Raw genomic sequence first — 22,676 nt, 5'->3', positions numbered from 1 at the left:
CACCAATTTGTTCAATTATCACCCATGTCCTCATTTATCACTCAAAACAATTCTAATGGATTAATTAACCAATTAAAATAAAGGATTTGGAGGGGAAGAATACGCCTCAGGTAACTCAGTGGTAAAGAATCCGCCTGCCAAGCAGGAGACATGAGTTTGATCCCTGGGTCAGGAAGATCTCCTGGAGAAGAAAATGGCAACCCACTCCAGTATTTTTCCTGGGAAATCCCATGAACATAGGAGCCTGGCAGGTCACAGTCCATGGGATTGTAAAAGAGTTGGACACAGCTTAGCAACTAAACAACTGTAGTAACAGCACTACTTCTCAAACCATCCATCCTACAAGGGTGAAGGATGCTTTAATGGAGGGAAGGCACCAGGATGTGTCTTTAACAGTAATGAGGATTGGTTGTTGCCTTTTATCTGTGCCATTTCTATTCTTGGATCACTCTTAAGAAAGTAGCAAGACATTTTGAGTTCCTTTCTTGACCGCCTATCTAGGAAAGAATGCCTTTAATTTAACTTGGCTTATATTATAGTCTCATGAACATGCTTCACTTCACTCTGTCTGCACAGTGATAATATACATCTCTTGTAGCTCTTAGACCAAGGTTGGCTGGAAAGCTTCTTATGATACTTGCTTCCACATTCTGAATTCTTTACAATCTATTTTAGAGTCATCTCAGCACTACTTTTTAAATAGAAAAAACTTTCCTCTGTTGCTTCAAAGATAGGAGCAGAATAAAGTTAATTCTAGGGCAATAAAAATATTTAATAGACAGTTAACAGTAATAGGCAGAGTAGTAGTAATAAACATGGGGAAAAATATAATAAGAAGAAATGTAATAACAGTGAAAATGGCTAAAACAAATATTGCATAATAAAAAATATAGCAGGTTTTTGGTTTTGAGGGATTTTTGTTTGTTTTTGCTCCTAGGAGACTTTCTGCGTGTGGTCCCAGATGTACTAGTCCCAGAGTGAGTCTATCACTCCAAGGTTACAGAAGTTCTCTAAGTGGCTCAAGTATACTGTTTTAGGTTATGTGAAATAAACTATGACAGTCATGGATGGGATGAAAGGAGAAGCTATGTAAAGCAGTGATACAGGTTCTGGAAGTTCTCTTTCACAATCTCTACCAATCAGAGAATATAGAAATCAAATACATTAATTCATATGGGACTTTTTTCTCTTAATCTCTTTGCCTAAAGTAAAAGTAAACAGTGATTTATAAGGCATTTCTAGTGTAGAGATTAGACCATGGTTTACACAAAAAACAGCAAATGAATATATATCTGGTATTTAGATGTGTTAATCTCTCAAAACATAGAATAGACAAGCGCTATAATGAATGGGTCACATAGTAAAACAGGATAACACCCTTCATCCTGTATGTTATAAGAAAAATCTCTGGGGAGAAGTATTAATTAGCAGTTGGACTGCTGGAGGATAGCTGTAGAAAGGGACAAGAGGTGAGATGTGTCAACTTTGGAGAAGAAAAAAAAATCCATTGTTGCTTTTGAGAACTCAGAAACAGCACATTTTAGAGACAGGGCAGATATATCATTTCTAAAAAAGTGTCTATTGAGGCTGTTATTTAAGTAAAACAAAAAAAAATCAGTACAGTGTACAGTATATAAAGGATGGATGCTCAATTTTATTTTTCTTTCTAGATAGTAAACTATTAACACTGAAATTTTAATTTTACATGAAGCTTCTATTTTTTTCCATTGAGTAAGATGAAAAAAATCTAATTAAAATCAGAGCAAAAAGAAAGAGAAATTGTACAGAAAGAAAGAAATCCTGCTCTTTATTACAATTTTTTTTAGTTGATAAAATTTCAGTAGCTCTATTCCATTTGGTGAGGTATAGGGAGGGGCAGCATTTTTCCAATTCATATAAACTAAAAGGAGAAGTCTAATAAACAAAATATTGACTATCCTTTCAAATAGCTCAATTGGGAAATAATGATTAGTGTCAGACATAATATCACTGGGTCAGTAACCTTTCAGCCCACAGTGCAATATTTTACTGTGTTTGCCCAAGAAATCATTTACAATATACTCTACCATTTGTCATGTACATCATTTGGATTTTCTGAATGTAAGAATAGTTGACCTTAAGCATTCTACAACTACTAGAAGTTGAAGGTCATGACATATGTCATTGAAAAGAGAATTTCCTCTGAATTGGCAATAAACTCTTGACTGACCTGTGACATTAATGCCATAAAATAAAATGTTTTCCATCTTAGCAATTTACATAGAAAGCACATGTACTTCATTCTACTAGACTGTTGTTTTACATCTTTTACAAGAATCTTGCCCCTTTAAAAAAAGGTATTCAAGCAGCAAGATTTACTTATTGCTAAAATTAATGTGCTTCCATAGAATTTGAACAACTTCTCTTATTTTCTCTACCATATGTTTGATAGCTAGAAAAACAAAGAGAAGCAGGAATCAAAAAGTTAAATAATCTGAGAAGCCATAAACATGATATAGTTGAAAACGGAAAATACTGTTTTTTTTTTAATGTCTGTAAAGGTTTAAGACCCATGTTTCAAAATTTCTTTGTCAATTGTCAACAGTCAACTTTTATCGGCATATGAATTCTTGAAGTAAAAAAAGAGGGAGGACCTTGGTTAAATACTCTACTGCATCTAATATATTTAACATCTCATGTAATACTGTACCAATTATACAATTTACAGCCTAGATTTTGTCTGACAAAGGCTCCATAAGAAAAATGCAATGTATTCATATACAAAAAAATAACAAAAGAAAATAAATCTAAGATTAAATTTTGTTTAGTTCTAAACTCATCTTTCAGAACTTTCATTTTATTTCCTATCATAACTTATAGATGTGATTTTTGTGTTTCTTAGTGGAAAAGAGAATCAGAATGGGTCTAAAGGTTGAGCACTTTGAGTGCTCAAGGCACCATGAAGAGTCTCTATTTTTCTTCAACTTAGAAGTGTCTCAGGGAGGCATGTAAACAGTAAGAATAGAATATATTCTTTCTTACCTGTATGATGTATGAATACCTTGACTACTATTTTACAAATAGTGATTTGTCTATCACAAGTATTTACTGCAACTTTTCTCTCTCTCTCTCTCTCATCTCCATATATTTCATGTATTTAGTGATGACAATATATTCAGTTATTTATGTTTCATTTATCTCTCAAACACGATCATAATCTTCCTGTGTGCAAGAAGCACATCATGCATGACTTTGTGCGTTGATGCCTGGCACATGTTGGGTTCCAGGTAAATGCCTGTTGGATACTGGTAAGGGAGGAAAACTAAAATCTTATACATTTATGTAAATAGTAAAATTTTTTACTATTCATTTTGTAGTACTTCATTTAACTTTCCCTCAAACTTCCTCCTTTCAGCTGAAAGGAACTTACTGCATTTGGGTGCCATGTTTAGGTTTCAAATTTTGGCTTCTACACACACTATTTGTGAGAATTTAGGCAAAAAATTCTTATACTTAATTTGTGCCTCATATTCCCACATGTAAAATGGATATTGTAGTTGAACCTACCACATATTATTAGGAGTATTATTTGGGTTACAATAAGTAAAATAGTTCAAAGGGTTAAATGGTGCCTGGTATAGTAAGCACTGTGTGTTTGCTAGGATAATTGTTAATATCTTCTATTTATCTGAAAATAGGATAATAATACCCACTTCATATTAGCACTAAATAAGACAATAAATGTACAACAACTAATAATTACCTGGTAAATTGGATGTAAGGTATGAGAGAAAGAGGAGTCCAGGATGACTCAAAGCTTTTTTCCCAAGCAACGAGAAAACCAGGGCAAACACGTTTAAGGTAATAATTCAAGAGTTCAATATTGGCAATGTTAAGTTGGAAATTATTTTAAATATTTTAAAGTATACTTTGGGAAAGCAGCTGGATGTAAAATAGAGAAGAAAGAATACAAATCAGTAATTCAAAAATGAATGCAGTAATTCATGGGCCCTATACTGAGCAAATTGTACCAATTAGATACATCAGTTATTTCTAACTTAGTAGATATTTGAGATCTTTCCAGAAGCTGATGACAGACATATGAACACATGCACATAAAATGTGCATACATTTAATTTTTATGCTTGGAAATTTTATTTTATCCACATAAGTCATAAAAACACTGTTGACAAAATTACAGTTTCTCATTATAATTTTTCATGCAAAATAACACTTCCTGAAAAATAACTTTAGCAAATTACACAAATAAAATCAAATATAAATTTTATTTCTGCATAAAAGTTAATTTCAACAAACAGCTGCCATTGTTTAGCTTGAGAAACTAAAAACATGTATGGTACATTCAATTTATTTAGATATTAAATGATTTTATATTTTGTATTTCGATGGTAGCAAGGCTTTAAAATAAAAACTCACATAAATATACTTTAGAAAATGATATCAGAATTCTCATGGTTCACTTTACAATATCTTTAGAGAATTACAGAATTGTATAAATGAGTAACTGAATTTTTTAAGGATATGAGTTGAATTTCTATCAATATCTTTGTCCTCAAACCCATGAGGTCATCTGGTAAAGTCTGTCTCAACCCTCATAAAAATGTATTTTAGCTCTGAAACACTGGCATAGTTATCTATCTCACAGCATCTCTTTCAAAATGGTGACATGACCAAAATATTTCTAAATTATAGAATCATCATTCAAGATATAAATAAGAATCTTGAATCAACCTATATTCCGGTTAATAAAGTCAAATTTAATATCCAAGACACTTAGCAGTGAGTAAATTATTATTATAAAGCAATTTTAAAATCAGTTGCAGGAATGAGCTATACAATAGAAAATTAAGAGCACAAGTCATTTTTAATAACATAAACATAATAAAATGCTTAGAAGTAAATACAATGAAAGTAGAAAATTTGTACTCTAAAAACTACACAATACTGTTGAGAAAAATTTAAAAAGACCTAAATAAATAGAAAGATATTTCATCTTTCAAAAACTTAATGTTGTTAAAATGGGAATACTTTCCAAACTGATCTACAGATTTAAAGTAATTCATATTAAAATTCCAGCTAGCTTTTCTGCAGAACTGACAAACTAATACTAAAATTCATATGGAAATGCCAGGGACTCAGACTGTCCAGAATAATCAATACAGTTTCAAAATTATGCTTGTGAAGATGTCTTTTATGTCAATTACTAATAGAAGAAGAAAGGAATTACAAAGTATATCTATACCAACAGTTGGGTTTCTCTGTCTAGTCACCTTTACTGGTGCTTTTTTTGGCAACTTTTTTTGTACTTAAATGGAAGATTTTTTAAATTTTACAGTGCTTCACAGATTTCGGAAGTTTGACATACATGATTTCATATAATCCACAATAATTCTTTATCTTTTTATTTTATTTTTTTAATTTATTTTTTTATTAGTTGGAGGCTAATTACTTCACATTTCAGTGGGTTTTGTCATACATTGGTATGAATTAGCCATAGAGTTACACGTATTCCCCATCCCGATCCCCCCTCCCACCTCCCTCTCCACCTGATTCCTCTGGGTCCTCCCAGTGCACCAGGCCCAACCACTTGTCTCATGCATCCCACCTGGGCTGGTGATCTGTTTCACTATAGATAATATACATGCTGTTCTTTCCAAACATCCCACCCTCGCCTTCTCCCACAGAGTTCAAAAGTCTGTTCTGTACTTCTGTGTCTCTTTTTCTGTTTTGCATATAGGGTTATCGTTACCATCTTTCTAAATTCCATATATGTGTGTTAGTATGCTTTAATGTTCTTTATCTTTCTGGCTTACTTCACTCTGTATAATGGGCTCCAGTTTCATCCATCTCATTAGAACAGATTCAAATGAATTCTTTTTAACGGCTGAGTAATATTCCATGGTGTATATGTACCACAGCTTCCTTATCCATTCGTCTGCTAATGGGCATCTAGGTTGCTTCCATGTCCTGGCTATTATAAACAGTGCTGCGATGAACACTGGGGTGCACGTGTCTCTTTCAGATCTGGATTCCTCAGTGTGTATGCCCAGGAGTGGGATTGCTGGGTCATATGGTAGTTCTATTTCCAATTTTTTAAGGAATCTCCACACTGTTTTCCATAGTGGCTGTACTAGTTTACATTCCCACCAACAGTATAAGAGGGTTCCCTTTTCTCCACACCCTCTCCAGCATTTATTGCTTGTAGACTTTTGGATAGCAGCCATCCTGACTGGCGTGTAATGGTACCTCATTGTGGTTTTGATTTGCATTTCTCTGATAATCAGTGATGTTGAGCATCTTTTCATGTGTTTGTTAGCTATCTGTATGCCTTCTTTGGAGAAATGTCTGTTTAGTTCTTTGGCCCATTTTTTGATTGGGTCGTTTATTTTTCTGGAATTGAGCTTCAGGAGTTGCTTGTATATTTTTGAGATTAATCCTTTGTCTGTTTCCTCATTTGCTATTATTTTCTCCCAATCTGAGGGCTGTCTTTTCACCTTGCTTATAGTTTCCTTTGTAGTGCAAAAGCTTTTAAGTTTCATTAGGTTCCATTTGTTTATTTTTGCTTTTGTTTCCAATATTCTGGGAGGTGGGTCATAGAGGATCCTGCTGTGAGTTATGTCGTAGGGTGTTTTGCCTAGGTTCTCCTCTAGGAGTTTTATAGTTTCTGGTCTTACATTTAGATCTTTAATCCATTTTGAGTTTATTTTTGTGTATGGTGTTAGAAAGTGTTCTAGTTTCATTCTTTTACAAGTGGTTGACCAGTTTTCCCAGCACCACTTGTTAAAGAGGTTGTCACAATAATTCTTTAATCTGCTACCTTTATACTGTCCCTCCCCCCTTTCCTCTACCCACTGACAACCACTAGTTTGTTCTCTGTATCTGTGAGGCTGCTTCTTTTTTGCTTTATTCTCTAGTTGGATGCATTTTTTTAGATTTCACATATAACTGATATCATACACTACATGTATTTTATCTGACTTATTTCACTTAGCATAATGCCTACCAAATCCATCCATGTTGCTGTCAATGGCAAAATTTCATTCTTTTCCATGACTGAGTAGTATTTCATCATAGACATTATATATACCACACCACATCTTCTTTATCCATTCATCTGTTGATGGACACTTAGGTTGCTTACATATCTTGACAATGATAAATAATGCTCCCATGAACAGTGGAGTGCATTTTTCATTTTGAATTAGATTTTCATTTTTTTCAGATGCATACCCTAGAGTGGAACTGCTATGTCTTATGACAGTCCGATTTTTAGGTTTTTGACAAATCTCCATATTTTTTTCCACAATGGCCGCCTCAATTGACATTCCCACCAGCACTGTAGGAGACTTCCCTTTACTCCACATCTCCATCAATGATTGTTATTTATCTCCTTTTTGATGACACCATTCTGACAGGTGTGAGGTGCTGTCTCATGGTAGTTTTCATTTGCATTTCCCTGATAATTAGTGATGTTGAGCATGTGCCTGTTAGCCATCTGTATTTCCTCTTTGTGCTCTTTATTTTTTTTATATTCATTAAAGTAAGTGCCTAAGATTTTTTTTTTCATTTCAGTTTCAAGTACTCCTTTAGTATTTCTTGTAGAGCAGGTCTTCTATTGGCAAATATTCTTAGTTTTTGTTTATCTGGGAATGTTTTAATTTCTCCTTAACTTTATGACTGTCTTGTTGGATACAGAATTCTTGGTTAACAGTCTTTTTCTTTCAACACTTGAAATAGGTTATTTCAATGTTGTACACCACAAAGAACACACGGACACACTGCTTTGTAGCCAACAATGGTTTTTGATGGGAAACCTAATGTTAATATTATTGAGGATAATTTCAAGTGACAAATCATTTTTCTCTTGCTGCATTCAACACTCCTCTCTTTGCCTTTAGTTTCAGTGGTTTGATTAAGATGTGCTTAGATGTGAACCTACAAGTCTACCCTACTTGAACCTCTTTGAACGTGGATATATTGATTGAACTGAAGTGAAGTTAAAGTTGCTCAGTCATGTCAGACTCTTTGTGAATCCATGGACTATATGGTCCATGGAAATCTCTAGGAGAGAGTACTGGAGTGGGTAGACTTTCCCTTCTCCAGAGGATCTTCCCAACCCAGGGATTGAACTCAGGTCTCCCACATTGCAGGTGCATTCTTTACCAGCTGAGTCACAAAGGAAGCCCAAGCTTTTAATCAAACCTGGGAAACTGTTGACCCTTATCTCTAAATATTACTTCTGATCCTTTACTTTTCTCCTTGACTTCTGCAACTCTATTTTTATTATTGATGGTGTCTTACATATCTCTAATTTTCTAGCTTATTTTTCTTTATTCCTTTTTTTTCTGTTTCAGGCTGGATAATCTCAGTTATTTTCAAGTTTACTGATATCTTTTTTCTTCTGCCAATACAAATCTACTCTTCAGTCTCTACTTTGTATTTTTCACTTTAGGTATTGTACTTTCAGTTTCTAACTATCTATTTGGTCCTTTATAAAATAAATTTTACCTCCTTACAGACATTGTCTATATATTGGTACATAATTCTCATGTGTGCTCAGTTGCTAGTTGTGTTTGACATTTTGTGGACCCCATAGACTGCAGCCTGCCAGGCTCCTCCGTCCATGGAATTTTCCAGGCAAGAACACTACCACTTTCTACTTCAGAAGATCCTCACAAGCCAGGTATCAAACTCACGTCTCTACTGTCTGCTACATTGGTGGGTGGACGCTTTACTACTAGTGCCGCCTGGGAAGCCGTTACCTTCTTTTAATGTTTAGGCACTGTTTCTTTTAGTTCTTTTCACATATTTACAATAGATGATTTAAGATCTTTCTAAGCTCCAGTATCTTGGCTTACTCAAGAATACGTTCTATTGATTAATATTTTTTTCCTGTGCATGGGCCATAATTGTCAGCTTCTTTGCAAATCTGGTACATTTCTGTTGAAACTAGATATTCAAATAATATAATGTTTATATTATTTATATTATTTTATTGTATATTATGAAATTAAAAGATGCTTACTCCTTGGAAGGAAAGTTATAACAAACCTGGATAACATATTAAAAAGCAGAGACATTACTTTGTCAACAAAGGTCCATCTGGTCAAGGCTATGGTTTTCCCAGTAGTCATGCATGGATGTGAGAGTTGGACTGTGAAGAAAGCTGAGCACCGAAAAATTGATGCTTTTGAACTATGGTGTTGCAGAAGACTCTTGAGAGTCCCTTGGACTGCAAGGAGATCCAACCAGTCCATCCTAAAGGAGATCAGTCCTGGGTGTTTATTGGAAGAACTGATGCTGAAGCTGAAACTCCAGTACTTTGGCCACCTCATGTGAGGAGCTGACTCATTGGAAAAGACCCTGATGCTGGGAGGACTTGGGGGCAGGAGGAGAAGAGGACAACAGAGGATGAGATAGCTGGATGGCATCATCGACTCAATGGGCATGAGTTTGAGTAAACTCCGGGAGTTGGTGATGGACAGGGAGGCCTGGCGTGCTGCAATTCATGGGGTCGCAAAGAGTTGGACACGATCGAGCGACTGAACTGATTGTATATTATTTATACATTCATTATATATTTATGTTATTATACTATATATATATATTTATATTTTTTTGTTGTTCAGTTGCTAAGTTGTGCCTGACTCTTTGCAAACCCATGGACTGCAGTGAGCTAGGCTTTCCTGTCCTTCACTATCCCTCAGAGTTTGCTCACACTCGTGTCCATTGAGTCAGTGATGCCATCCAACCATCTCATCTGTCATGCCGTTCTCCTGCCCTCAGTCTTTCCCAGCATCCGGGTCTTTTCAAATGAGTGGGCTTTTCACATCTAGTGGCCAAAGTGTCGGAAATTCAGCCTCAGCATCAGTCTTTCTCATGAACATTCAGGGTTGATTTCCTTCAGGATTGACTGGTTTGATTTCTTTGCTGTCTAAGGGAATCTCAAGAGTCTTCCCCAGCACCACAGTTCAAAAGCATCAATTCTTCTGTGCTCACCCATCTTTATGGTCCAACTATCACATCCATACATGACTACTGGAAAAACCATAGCTTTGACTAGGTGGAACTTTGTCGGCAAATAATGTCTCTGCTATATAATACGCTGTCTAGGTTGGTCATAGCTTTTCTTCTAAGAAGCAAGCATCTTTTAATTTCAAGTCACCATCTGCAATGATTTTGGAGCCCAAGAAAATAAAGTCAGTCACTGTCTCCATTGTTTCCCATCCATTTGCCATGAAGTGATGAGACTGGATGCCATGATCTTTTTTATTTTGAGTGTTGAGTTTAAACCAGCTTTTCATTCTCCTCTTTCACTTTCATCAAGAAGCTCTTTAGTTCCTCTTCATTTCCTGCCATAAGGGTGCTGTCATCTGAATATCTGAAGTTATTGATATTTCTCCTCCTCTATTTCAAAAGATTGAAGAGGATGAAACTCAAATTCATTCTACAAAGTCACCATTAATGTGATACCAAATTCAGACAAAGAAACTACAACAAATGATAATTACAAGTCAATACTTGATGAATATAGATGCAAAAATTCTCAATAAATGGGATAAAATAACTGTAAATTAAACAACTGAAAAGGACTAATCTCCAGAATATATAAACAGTTCATACAGTTTAATATCAAGTAAACAAAAGGCCCAATCAAAAAATGGGCAGAAGACCTAAATGGACACTGCCCCAAAGACATACAGATAGCCAAGAAACACACAAAAAGATGTTCAATATCACTAATCATCAGAGAAATACAAAACAAAATTACAGTGAGGTACCACCTCACATCAGTCAGAATGGCCATCATCAAAAAACTCTACAAACAATAAATGCTGGAGAATATGTGGAGAAAAGGGAACCCTCTTGCACCATTGGTGGGAATGCAAACTAGTACAGCCACTATGGAGAACAGTGTGGAGAGTCCTTTAAACACTAGGAATAGGACTCCCTTATGATCTGATAATTCCACTGCTGGGCATGTACCCCGAGAAAACCTCCATTCCAAAAGACACATGTACCCCGGTGTTCATAGCAGCACTGTTCACAATAGCTAGGACATGGAAGCAACCTAGATGTCCACTGACAGATGAATGGATAAAGAAGATGTGGTACACATACACAATGGAATATCATTCAAAAATAAAATGAATGGCTTTGTGTAGGTGAGTGAGATGGATGTACCTAGAACCTGTTATACAGAGTAAAGTAAGTCAGAAAGAAAAACAAATATACATTAATGCACATATATGGAATCTAGAAAATGGTATCAATAAACCTATTTGCAGGGAAGGAATGAAGACACAGATGCAGAGAATAGACTTGTGGATACAGTGGGGTAAGGAAAAAGTGGGACAAATGGAGAAAGTAGCCTGACATATATACACTGCTAGTGTTGCTGCTAAGTCGCTTCAGTCATGTCCAACTCTACCATGTCTAAAATAGCTGGTGAGAAATTGCTATATAACACAGGGAAGTTCTGCTCTGTGATGACCTAGAAGGGTGGGAGGGGGATAGGGCAGGGAGACTTAAGAGGGAGGTCAGAGGTCATATGTGTATAATTATAGCAGAGTCATTGGTTCTGTATGGCAGAAACCAATACAACATTGTAAAGCAATTTCCCTCCAGTTAAAAAATAAATTTTAAAAAAAGGGAAAAATTTCTCAACAAAATACTAGCAAACCAAATTCAACAATACATAAAAGGTTCACACACCATGATCAGGTAGGATTTATCCTAGGGATGCAAGAATGATTCCACATCGGCCAATCAGTGTGATACACCATATTAACAAAAGAAAGAATAAAACACATGAACATCTCAGTAGACACAGCAAGAGCATTTGAGAAAATTTAACATCATTCATGATTAAAAAAAAAAACTCTCATCAAAGTTGATACAGAAACAACAATATCTCATCATAATAAAGGTAGTTTATGACAAACTCACAGCCTGTTTAACATACATTGGAAGTGATATTTAACATAGTTGAAAGTCCTAGCCATGGCAGTCATTCAAAATATAAAAGCATCCAAATTGAAAGGGAAGTAGTAAACTATCATTATATGTAGATGACACAATACTCTATACAGAGAACACTAAAGCCCCCCTCAAAGGCTACTGGAATAAGTAAATTCAGTAAAGTTGCAGGATATAAGTTTAATATACAGAAATCTGTTGCTCTTCTATATACTTAAAATGAACTGTGAGAAAGAAAGCAGAAAAAAGTCCTCTTTAAATTGCATCAAAAGGAATTGAATACCTAGAAATAAGTTTAAGGAGGGCAAAAATCTAGATTCTGAAAACTACAAAACATTAATAAGGGAAATTAAAGATGATACAAAGAAATGGAAAGATATCCTGAGCTCTTGTACTGGAAGAATTAATATTGTTAAAATATTAACAAAAGCAATCTACAGATTTAATGCAATTCCTACCTAATGCCTAGCTTGTGGCTCAGACAGTAAACAGTCTGCCTGCAATGCAGGAGACCTGGGTTCGATCCCTGGGTTGTGGAGATCCCCTGGAGGAGAAAATGGCAACCTGCTCCAATATTCTTGCCTGGAGAACCCCATGGACAGAGGAGCCAGGAGGGCTACGTCCATGGGGTCACAAAAGTTGGATGTGACTAAGCGACGAACAGTTTCACTTTCTATTAAATACCAATATTTTTCACAGAACTAGAACAAATAATTCTAAAATTTGCATGGAACCACAAAAGTTTCTGAACTGCTAAAGCAATACTGAGAAAAAAAGAATGAAGTCACAGTAATCAACACAGTATGGTACTGGCACAAAAACAGACACATACCTCAATGGAATAGTATAAAGAGCCCAGAAATAAACCCGTGAACTTATGGCCAATTAATCTACAGAAAAAAGAAGCAGAAATAGAGGAGAAAACATAGTCTCTTCAATAAGTGGTGCTGGGAAATCTAGAAAGTTACACATAAGAGAATGAAATTAGAATATTTCCTCACACCATATACAAAAATAAATGCAAAATGTATTAAAGATCTAAGCGCAAAATCTGAAACCATAAAACTCCTGGAAGAAAATATAGGAATAATACTCTTTGACATAAATCATAGTAATATTTTTTTGAATCTGTCTCCTAAGACAAAAGAAATAAAAGCAAAAATAAATGAATGGTACCAAATTAAACTTAAAAGCTTTTTACATAAAGGAATCCATCAATAAAACAAAAAGACAACCTACAGAATAGGAGAAAATATTTACAAAAGATATACCCAACAAAGAGTTAACATTCAAACTACATAAACAGCTTATGCAACTCAATAACAACAATGGCAACCAGTTTAAAAATGGGCAGAAGATCTGAATAGACATTTTCCCATGGAAGACACAGATGGCGAACAGGCACGTAAAAATGTGCTCAACATAACTAATTATTAGAAAATGCTAATTAAAGCCACAATGAGGTGTCATTTCACACCTATCAGAATGGTTATCATCAAAAAGAGCACAAATAACAAATGTTGGTGACGATGTGGAGAAAAGGGAACCCTGGCACACTGTTGGTGGGGATATAAATTAAGCCATTGTGGAAAAAACGTATGGTGATTCCTCATGAAAGTGAAAATAGAACTTCCATATAATCCAGCAATTATATGTCTAACAGAATGAAAACACTAACTCAAATAGACACATACACCCCAATATTCACAGCAGCATTAATTGTAATACTTAAGATCAGAAGCAAACTATTCCATCAATGAATACATGAGTAAAGAAGATTAACATATACACAATGAAATATTTCTCAGCTGTAAACTTAGTGGCTGAGATCTGGAGCAGTATGGATGAACCTGGAGAATATCACACTTCACTAATGTGAATATCACACTTCACTAATGTGAAATCTAAAAAAAATATCACACTTCACTAATGTGAAATCTAAAAAAATGAAACAAATAAATATAGTAAAACAGAAAGAGACTCACAAATATGGAGGACAAATTGATATTTATCAGAAGGAATGGAAGAGATGCAGGATGGGGATAGATGACCGAGACGTACAAACTACTATGTGTAAAATGGATAGGCTACAGGGATGTACTGTGCAGCGCAGAGAAATATAGCTATTATTTTGTGATGATTTTAAGTGGAGTACAATCAGCAAACATGTTCAGCCACTACGCAGAATACCTGAAACTAATATGAAATTGTAAATCAACTATACTTCATTAAAATAAATGAATTTAAATCATTATTATTTGCAGAACAAAATGCTAATTGAATTCAAAAAGTAAAATAAAAATAAAATTTATAAATCTTTCATACACAGAGAGAGAAACTCTTGTTTAATAGCCATGCCACCCCCAAGTAGAAATTTGTAAACTCTCATTCACTCAGACGGTAAAGAATCTGCCTGCAATACAGGAGACCTCAGTTTGATCCCTGGGTTGGGAAGATCCCCTGGAGGAGGGCAAGCCACTCCAGTATTCTTGCCTGGAGAATCCCCATGGACAGAGGATCCTGGCGGGCTACAGTCCATGGGGTCGCAAGAGTCAGACACGACTGAGTGACTAAGCAGAATAACAAAATGATTAAAACTATTCCATTAAGGAATCCTACCATATTCTTCTATGGGAAGAATTCAATATTGTAAAGCAGGCCTCCATCATCCTACACATTTGTGGGAGGTAGCCTCTAACACCCTGAGGATGTTTACCTCCCAGTGTATATGCCCCTGTACAATGCCTAACTTGGTGAGCTGGACATAATCATTCACTTCTATTGAATGGAATATGGCAAAAGTAATGGGCTTCTGATATCTACCACTTCTGAGATCAGTTACAAAAAGACTCTAGTTTCTGTTTGCTCATGCTCTCTCTCTCTCTCTCTCTCTCTCTCTGGTTCTGAAGGAAGTCGGAAACCATGTTGCTGACTTGTAGTGAAACCCGTGCAGCAAAAAACTGACAGGCCCTGACACCAAGCTGAAAGCGGTCTACCCCAGTCTAGCCTTGAGATGACTGCAGCCCCAGGTGACACATTGAGAAAGGTTTATGAAATACCTCGAGGTAGAGACCTCCAGCAAAACCACACCAGAACTCCTGAGACAAGTCACGTAATGCTTCTGAACCCTGGTTTCTTCTCCATAAAATAAAGAAAATAAAATCTTGCAGGATGAGTTGTTTTAGGGGGATTAAGATTACAATCCGCATATTTTGTGTGTCTGTGTGCATACAATAAACACATACAAATACTGTTTCACTGGCAGTAATGGAAATGCATGTTAAAATAATGAAAAATTTTACCAGTAGATTATCAATAAAGGTTGATAATATAAAGTGTTGATGAGGATATGAGAGTAGTTCTTTTACCATTGGGGGAAGAGATACAAACAAGCATAAACTTCTTAGAGAAAATTTTAGAATATCCAGGAAAACCAATCAATCACTTAGAAATCTACCTCATAGACATAAAGATTTCTTTACATTTGTAAACAAAAATTTAAATTAGTCCAATGTCTATCAGTAGGGAAATGGTTAAGATACTCAGTACTAGCCATACTTAAAAACAGTATGAAAAAGCCAGACAAAAGACACACATACCAAAATATTGATTCATTTTACTTCAAGTGAAAATATTTAAAAATTATATGTGGACGACACACAAACACACACACACACACACACACACACACGTGCTGTGCTATCACTCAGTCACGGCTGACTCTTCACAATTCTATAGACTGTTGACTGCCACACTCCTCTCTCCATGGGATTCTCCAGGCAAGAATACTGGAGTGGGTAACCCTGCTCTCCTCTGGGAGGTCTTCCCAACCCAGGGATCAAACCCATGTCTCTTATCTCTCTTGCATTGGCAAGCAGGTTCTTTACCACTAGCACCCCCTGGGAAGCCCATACATATGTACAAACATATGTAGTGTATAATACCTTTATGTAAACATGCATATACACACATCCGACATACAGATACAAATAATAATATAACTATGCAAATATATAGAAAAGGCTTTTTAGGCTGTGTTCCAAATCATTTATATTAGGTACCTAGAGCAAGACATGGAATCTTATTAGGGGAGGAATAAGGGGTGATGTCAAAGTTTTATTGCTGCTTTTGTTGCTGTTTTTCACTTACTAGTATTATTCTCAAATATTTTCACTTCTTTGAAAAGAGCATGCCTTCTTGCATTACCTTTATGATTTATGTTTTATTTGCCACTTAGCATTCAAAAAATTTGCTCAATTAAAAATATCACAATGTTTAGTTTTGTTTTGTACTTCTTAGCCTAGTTTTTTTCCCGTATCATTATCCCTATTGCCTATTTAGTATTAAATTATCTGGCTATATTTCAATGGAAGTGAACTGGTTTCCTTTTCTCTATTAAGAAAATACTATAAAGATAGTATAATATCCAGTACCCTCAAAACTGTCCCAAATTTCCTAACCAGACATAGTGGAATTTATTTCTCTCAAAAAAATTCATGGGATTTCCTTTCATTTGTTGGTTTAGAAATATTTAGGCTTTTGACAACTCTGTCAGAATTAAGCAAAACTTACATAACTGATATGGTTTATTCAGAGAACAAAAGTTATGCCTTTAGAAATAAAACTGGCTTCATTTTTCCATCAAGGCATACATGGCAACAGAAAATACATTATTTTGCAAGATCCAGAGTAGCTGTTACAAGCATCTAAAATATTATTTAATTTATTCTTATCTATTTAAGTCTTTTCTCAGGGTCAAAGGCATCTTTATATCAAGGTGCTTTTATATATCATTGTTTTGAAGGAAACAGTAAAAGTCAAGTTCCTAGAGAGTATATTAAATTATATGCCAGTTAACAGTCTTAGAGAGATGGCTTAAAAATAAATTGTCCATAATACTTTTTAATAAAGGAGCTAAACACACTTTTATTCTGTGTTAAAAACAGATGCCTTCATGGCACTGTGTGGAGGAACCCCATTTGCCATGTATATTGTGATTAATATGATGCTGGGTAATCTGCTCTACGTGGTCTAGGTTCAGTAACCTCACCGTAAAATAATGAGCCTTCAAGAATAAAAAATATGCTCACTATAAAGTTGCATATTCTGAGAAGCCAGTGAATGTATTCAAATGAAATGAAAAAATGAGGTTTTCACCCAGTAAATTTGCTTGAAGTGAAACTTACATTTCTCAATTTGTATTTAGCTGTCAGTCTGTGCACTAAAAACTGGACGAGCTATCAACCTTTTGCATATGTTTTCTATAAATACCTTTTCTTCTCTGATTCAGCTGCCATAGGACTCTGCGGAAGTAGTGGTCTTAAGGGAGCTTACAGCACCTGGGAGGCAGCCAATGGCAGTGAGTTCACACACGAAGCGGCATCTTCAGAAAAGGACCGGCACTCATATTTTATGAAATATGTAACATGATTTACCCAGGGTTGTCAGAAGAGATGAATTTCAGCCAATGCAAGGTAATAAATAGTAATATGTGCTGCATACATTTGACTTATAACCCTTGGCATTTCGAAACAAAATTCTTTTGAAGAATTCATTTTATACATCATAAAGTTTTCTATTGTTTTTCTATTTTGGCTGTCTTTGTCAACAGACTTCTTATGAAAATATCATTTAAAATTGTAAATGAAGCAATATTTTTAAGAATACTCACCTAGGATTTTCTTTCCAGGCAACAATTGCGAAAGGAAATTTAGCAGTGTAGAAAGAGGTTAATTCATTAAATCAGAACCTTCACAGTAAGTTGTTTTCCTTGATAATGGGAAATCTGTCAGACTGTTAAAAAAATTTATCACTACTTTCCCTCATGAAATAGTTAATATATTTTATAAACACAGAAAATGTATTTTGTTATAATTATTTTTACATATTTGGAGTGAAATTTGAAGGCTCCAATAATGTACAGATATAAATTTTTGACTCAAGGCAGAACACTTTTCATTACATATAGCTTCTACCCAGGTTCCAAGAACCTAATGAATGGCCTTATTTGCTATTGACCAGTGGATAATTGTTACAAAATCACTCAGATAGCCACATCACATATAGGTTTCAATTTAAATTTACCTTTTATTCTTTTATTTTCTCCCCTCACATAAACATACAACTGTTTAAGATTCCCATATATGTTGACTATAACTAATTAATGTGTAGCACCATATTATAACCATATATAAAATACATAATTTCAAAATATGTTATCCATATTTCTCTGTGTAAGATTACATATTTTCAAATAACATCCTTGGAGACATTTCAATATCTGGCTATGTTCATAAAACACAAAACAAGTAAAGGAACACCCCTCAACACATACGCTATTTTGCCAAATACACATACACTCTCCATGTAATACAGACACTGCCCCTGAAACTATGCCTGCTCTTTCACTAGTGATTCTATTCTAAAGTTTCTCCTGACATATCCTTTTGAGTTCACAATGGAAACTTGAAGCTGGCCCCTGTAACAAGGCCCCAGAGGCTCTGCATTTGCAGTAGCTCCTTACATCTCAATAATAGAAAACAAGACTTGGGAATAGGTATATCTTCTCAGTCTTATGGGGAGTGTGAAGGCTACTACTTGAATTATTCATTGAGCAGGGAACAGGAAGATTATGTGACCACAGCCCACCTTTGCAACTGAACATTTTTACATCATTATAAAAAAAACATGCATTACACATCTGTTATGGTGCTGGACCAGGCACTGTGTAAACTGAATTTATGAGAATTACCCTCCATAAATTTCCAGTTAAGACATAACTGAATTTCTGTAAGACAGATAATAAACATGTACTTATGTAAATTATACAAATATGTCCATAAATTCGTTAACCAGGGCTTGAGCTTTTGTTTTTTATATCAGTTTTTCTAGACCAAAAGGTAGTAGGCTGAAGATTTTAATAACTGAGAGAGGAGTTAGAACAAAAGTAAACTTCTGCATCCTTCTATCTGAATCAAGTCCCCAAATTTTATACATAGTGAGAATAAAGTATTTCTAATTCCACCAGTACTACCATGAAAAGGTTTTGATATAAGTCAGCAAGCAAATTTTGTGTAATCTTCAGTAACTGAAGATTTGAGCAAACTATCTGGGAGATAGTCTCTGAAGGACAATGGTACATGATGTACCGTAATCCACATTTGCAGAGTCGGACACGACTTAACGACAGAAGGATAATAACAAAGAACTGAAGACAAATTGACAAAGGAAATTAACAAAATTGTGCCTGTGTCCACACTCAGACTGACTAGTGATTTTACTTAGCTAAACATAGCTGTCATGAAATGCTGTCCTTCTCAGGGGGATAGTAGAAACTCTATAGCAGCTGTATTCAAAGAGCATTTTTATCATTTAATAAATCCTTTATTTAAAGCCTAGTAATTAAACCAGGTTGTACTTTTTCCTTCACTTACTTTATTTGTAGTATGCTGGGCACTGGAGAAGCAGATGATGAAAATCTCTGCTTTCAATGAACTCCTAATCTAATAATCAGAGAATAGTAAAGGACCAGTCCAATAAGTAGGTAATTATAATACAGTACCCTGCACACAGTGTTAAGAGAATTCAGAGAATAACTGTCTATCTCAGACTGAATATACACAGACTGTATCCCACGGGATAATCACAAGTTACAAAGACAGAGTAAAAACCTGGGGGTGGCATAGGAGTAAGGGTGAGGAATGGTGGTGAAAAGAGGAATATTTCCAGCAGTGAGGACCTTGTGCAAAGTCTAAGAGGCAGAGAAGAATTTTGTCTCTTCTCAGAATTGCTTATGGGGGGAGAGTTAAAGGAAAAGTAATATATGGCATTTGTCATTTTGACTAGCACAATTGGCACAGCCTTGAAAAGAGTGAACCTCTATAAAACCAAGAAGACTGCCCTGTTTATCACTTCAAACAGAAATATTAGCAAACTATTACAGCCAAAGATAAAGAATTAGAATATATTGTTATTATAAATCCTCCATGTACTTAGATGAATCGATTATCTCACTTCCTGAATACTTCCCTAATTTCTAATGGCAACTTCGCAATAGTGGTAGCAGTCAACTTTAGACATACCCTATTGCCCAAATTACATCACTTACTCCCAGTTTACAAAAAGTTACCAATAATTAGAAGAATAACTAAATCACCTCCTAGATTGAATAATAAATTGTTATGTAAAGGCCATCTTCAGTGAAAGCATTTCAATTCTGGTGAAATGATTTTAAAAGACCCCAAAGTATATTTGGAATGTTCCCTGGGCCAGACTGTAGCAAAGGTTAGAATCCAGCTATCTTCCTTTACTGTTCTCTCAAATTTAAAATCCTGCCTGAAGATGGCCATACCAGGAAATTTATTTCTTTTTTTAAGGAACACAGATGAAACATCACCTTTGGCCAGTCTGTATATTGTTCTTAGTTAAATTATGTGTGGTTTGGGTAATGAATCATCTCTTGTTTATATGAAAGCTTATTGGGAACATAAGCTTTATTTTCAGTAAAACCATAAAAAGGAAAAAGCTAACATTCAGAATGGGAATATAATATTTTAACAAAAATATTTAAAACCTCATTCTTTAGCAGAAAACAGCTCAGAAAGAGACTCCTCAGCAGATAGGCAGACATTAGGTTGACCAAAATGTTTGTCTGGGTTTTCTGTAAGACGTTACAGGATACTTTGGCCAACCCAATACATTACTACATTACCTCAGGATTAGAACTTTAGGTTCACTTACTCCATGTGAAGTTTAGAATCTGAAGGAGATAGATCTGAAGGAATTTTAAAAACTACAACATAGAGAAAATTTACTTGAGAGAGAGGTTGTGAGACATGGAGGAAAAGAAAGTTTCAAAACTTATCAGGAAATTCTATGAAGAGAAGAAGACTAGGGAAAGCATGTATGCAGAATGGTGGAATGGTAATAGAGGATTTTCCAGAAAGTCATCAACTCAAGATACATGAAGGAAAATAACTGTCAAGAAGGAACAATCAAAATTATTTCAAACATTGCTGTTTTCTTTCGGACTTAATAGTAGATAGAATTTATATTATTGTTATTAAAAGTATTTCAAAAGTTACAATGGAAAACATTCCCCAAACATTTACAAGAGAAAATAGAAAATTTGCACTAAATGCCATTGTAGTTTAAATGCCACTGCAAATGAAATTGTGGTGGGGGTTAAGTGTGCACTTGTTTTAGTAAAGCTTCTTTTTTCTTTCTTTTTTTAAAAAGAGTCAGTTCAGCTAAGAACTGTCTTGTCCCTCAACAAATTATAAAACTGGACGGCTCTTGGGTCCAGGGCTGTTTGAAGGAAACAGACTAACCGGACGTTGTACTTAGCCCCTAAGGTATGTTACTTACTTAGGTCTTTCTGAAGATGGGAGTTGCTTATATGAAAAGATATATTAACTCAGAATCTAGGCAAGAAACAAGCGAGTAATATGCAAAAAAAAAATGCTAAGCATAGTTAATTAATAACTTAAACTTTTCAGAATGTGAAACTAGATTAAATACTGTAGAGATTTAGCTGAGAAAACTGTATTCTTAACATTACTTCATATCACTTTCTGATGAGTAAATCAACTGAAGCTTATTCATTGAAGAACTCTATGCCCAAGAGTCTAAAAAATGAACAATGCAATGTAGAATAAAGCAGGCTTACACTAGAGTTGAGGAAATGGGGCATGATAAAATTAATGAATATAATGTTAAAATATAAGTGTATGATATTGTTACAAGTAATAATGTACTTAGTTTTATAGCATGACTGGTTAGAGAATAGGATGCTCTTAAATTTAAATTTTCACATGTAGTATTTAATATTTCCAAATATGATACGTAAAACTCATCACCTAGCTTAAGAAGTAAAATAGTTTCCACACCTTTGAAACTTAGTGAGTTCTTGTCCCCAATAATCTATCCCTTCTCCACTGAGATTATCATTATCTCAAAATAAGCTAAAACCGACACTCACCTCATTTAAATGTATAATGCTAAAGAAAAAGACAGTATTTTAAAAGCCACCCAAAAATGCACTCATAATTTTGAATTCAAATTAAAATCTGACTAATAGTAACAGTGAAAGCCACAAGTCATTGGAATATTACATTTAAATGATAAATTATAATACATCTATATATCCTGAGAAATTAGCTTTCAATAATAAGTGAGACAGAATACTTCTAGGCAAATAAAAATTCAGACATTTTGCTAGAATAAGACCTTCACTAAAGGAAATAATAAAGATGGACTTTAGGATGACAGAAAAATCAACCTAGAAAAAATGATGAGCATATGGGTACATCTAAAATAATATGGGTGAAGTAAATAATATAGCTGTCTAGTTTAAGAGGTTAAAAATTATTTTAAAATAGTGAAAAATCTTGGGCAATAACACCATGTAATGGGAGGAAGAATGTTTGGAGTTAAAGCATTTTGAACTCTCATTTTAAGAGCTATACTGCATACCTGCAAAATTCAACTACATGCTATCTATAATAAACACTAGTAACCACAGTATTGAAAGACAGAAGACAAAGGATAGGGGAAATATTTTACACCAAAACATAACCATAGTAACCACATAAAACCAATACAACCATTTAATTTTATTAGATAACATAAATGCTAGGGAAAATAATTAGTAGAACTAAAGAGAAACTACATATATTGATAATAACTTTAATTCACCA

The sequence above is a fragment of the Muntiacus reevesi genome, chromosome 1, assembly GCF_963930625.1.
Source record: "Muntiacus reevesi chromosome 1, mMunRee1.1, whole genome shotgun sequence".
Classification (NCBI taxonomy): Eukaryota; Metazoa; Chordata; class Mammalia; order Artiodactyla; family Cervidae; genus Muntiacus; species Muntiacus reevesi.
Note: the sequence above shows the minus strand (reverse complement) of the source record.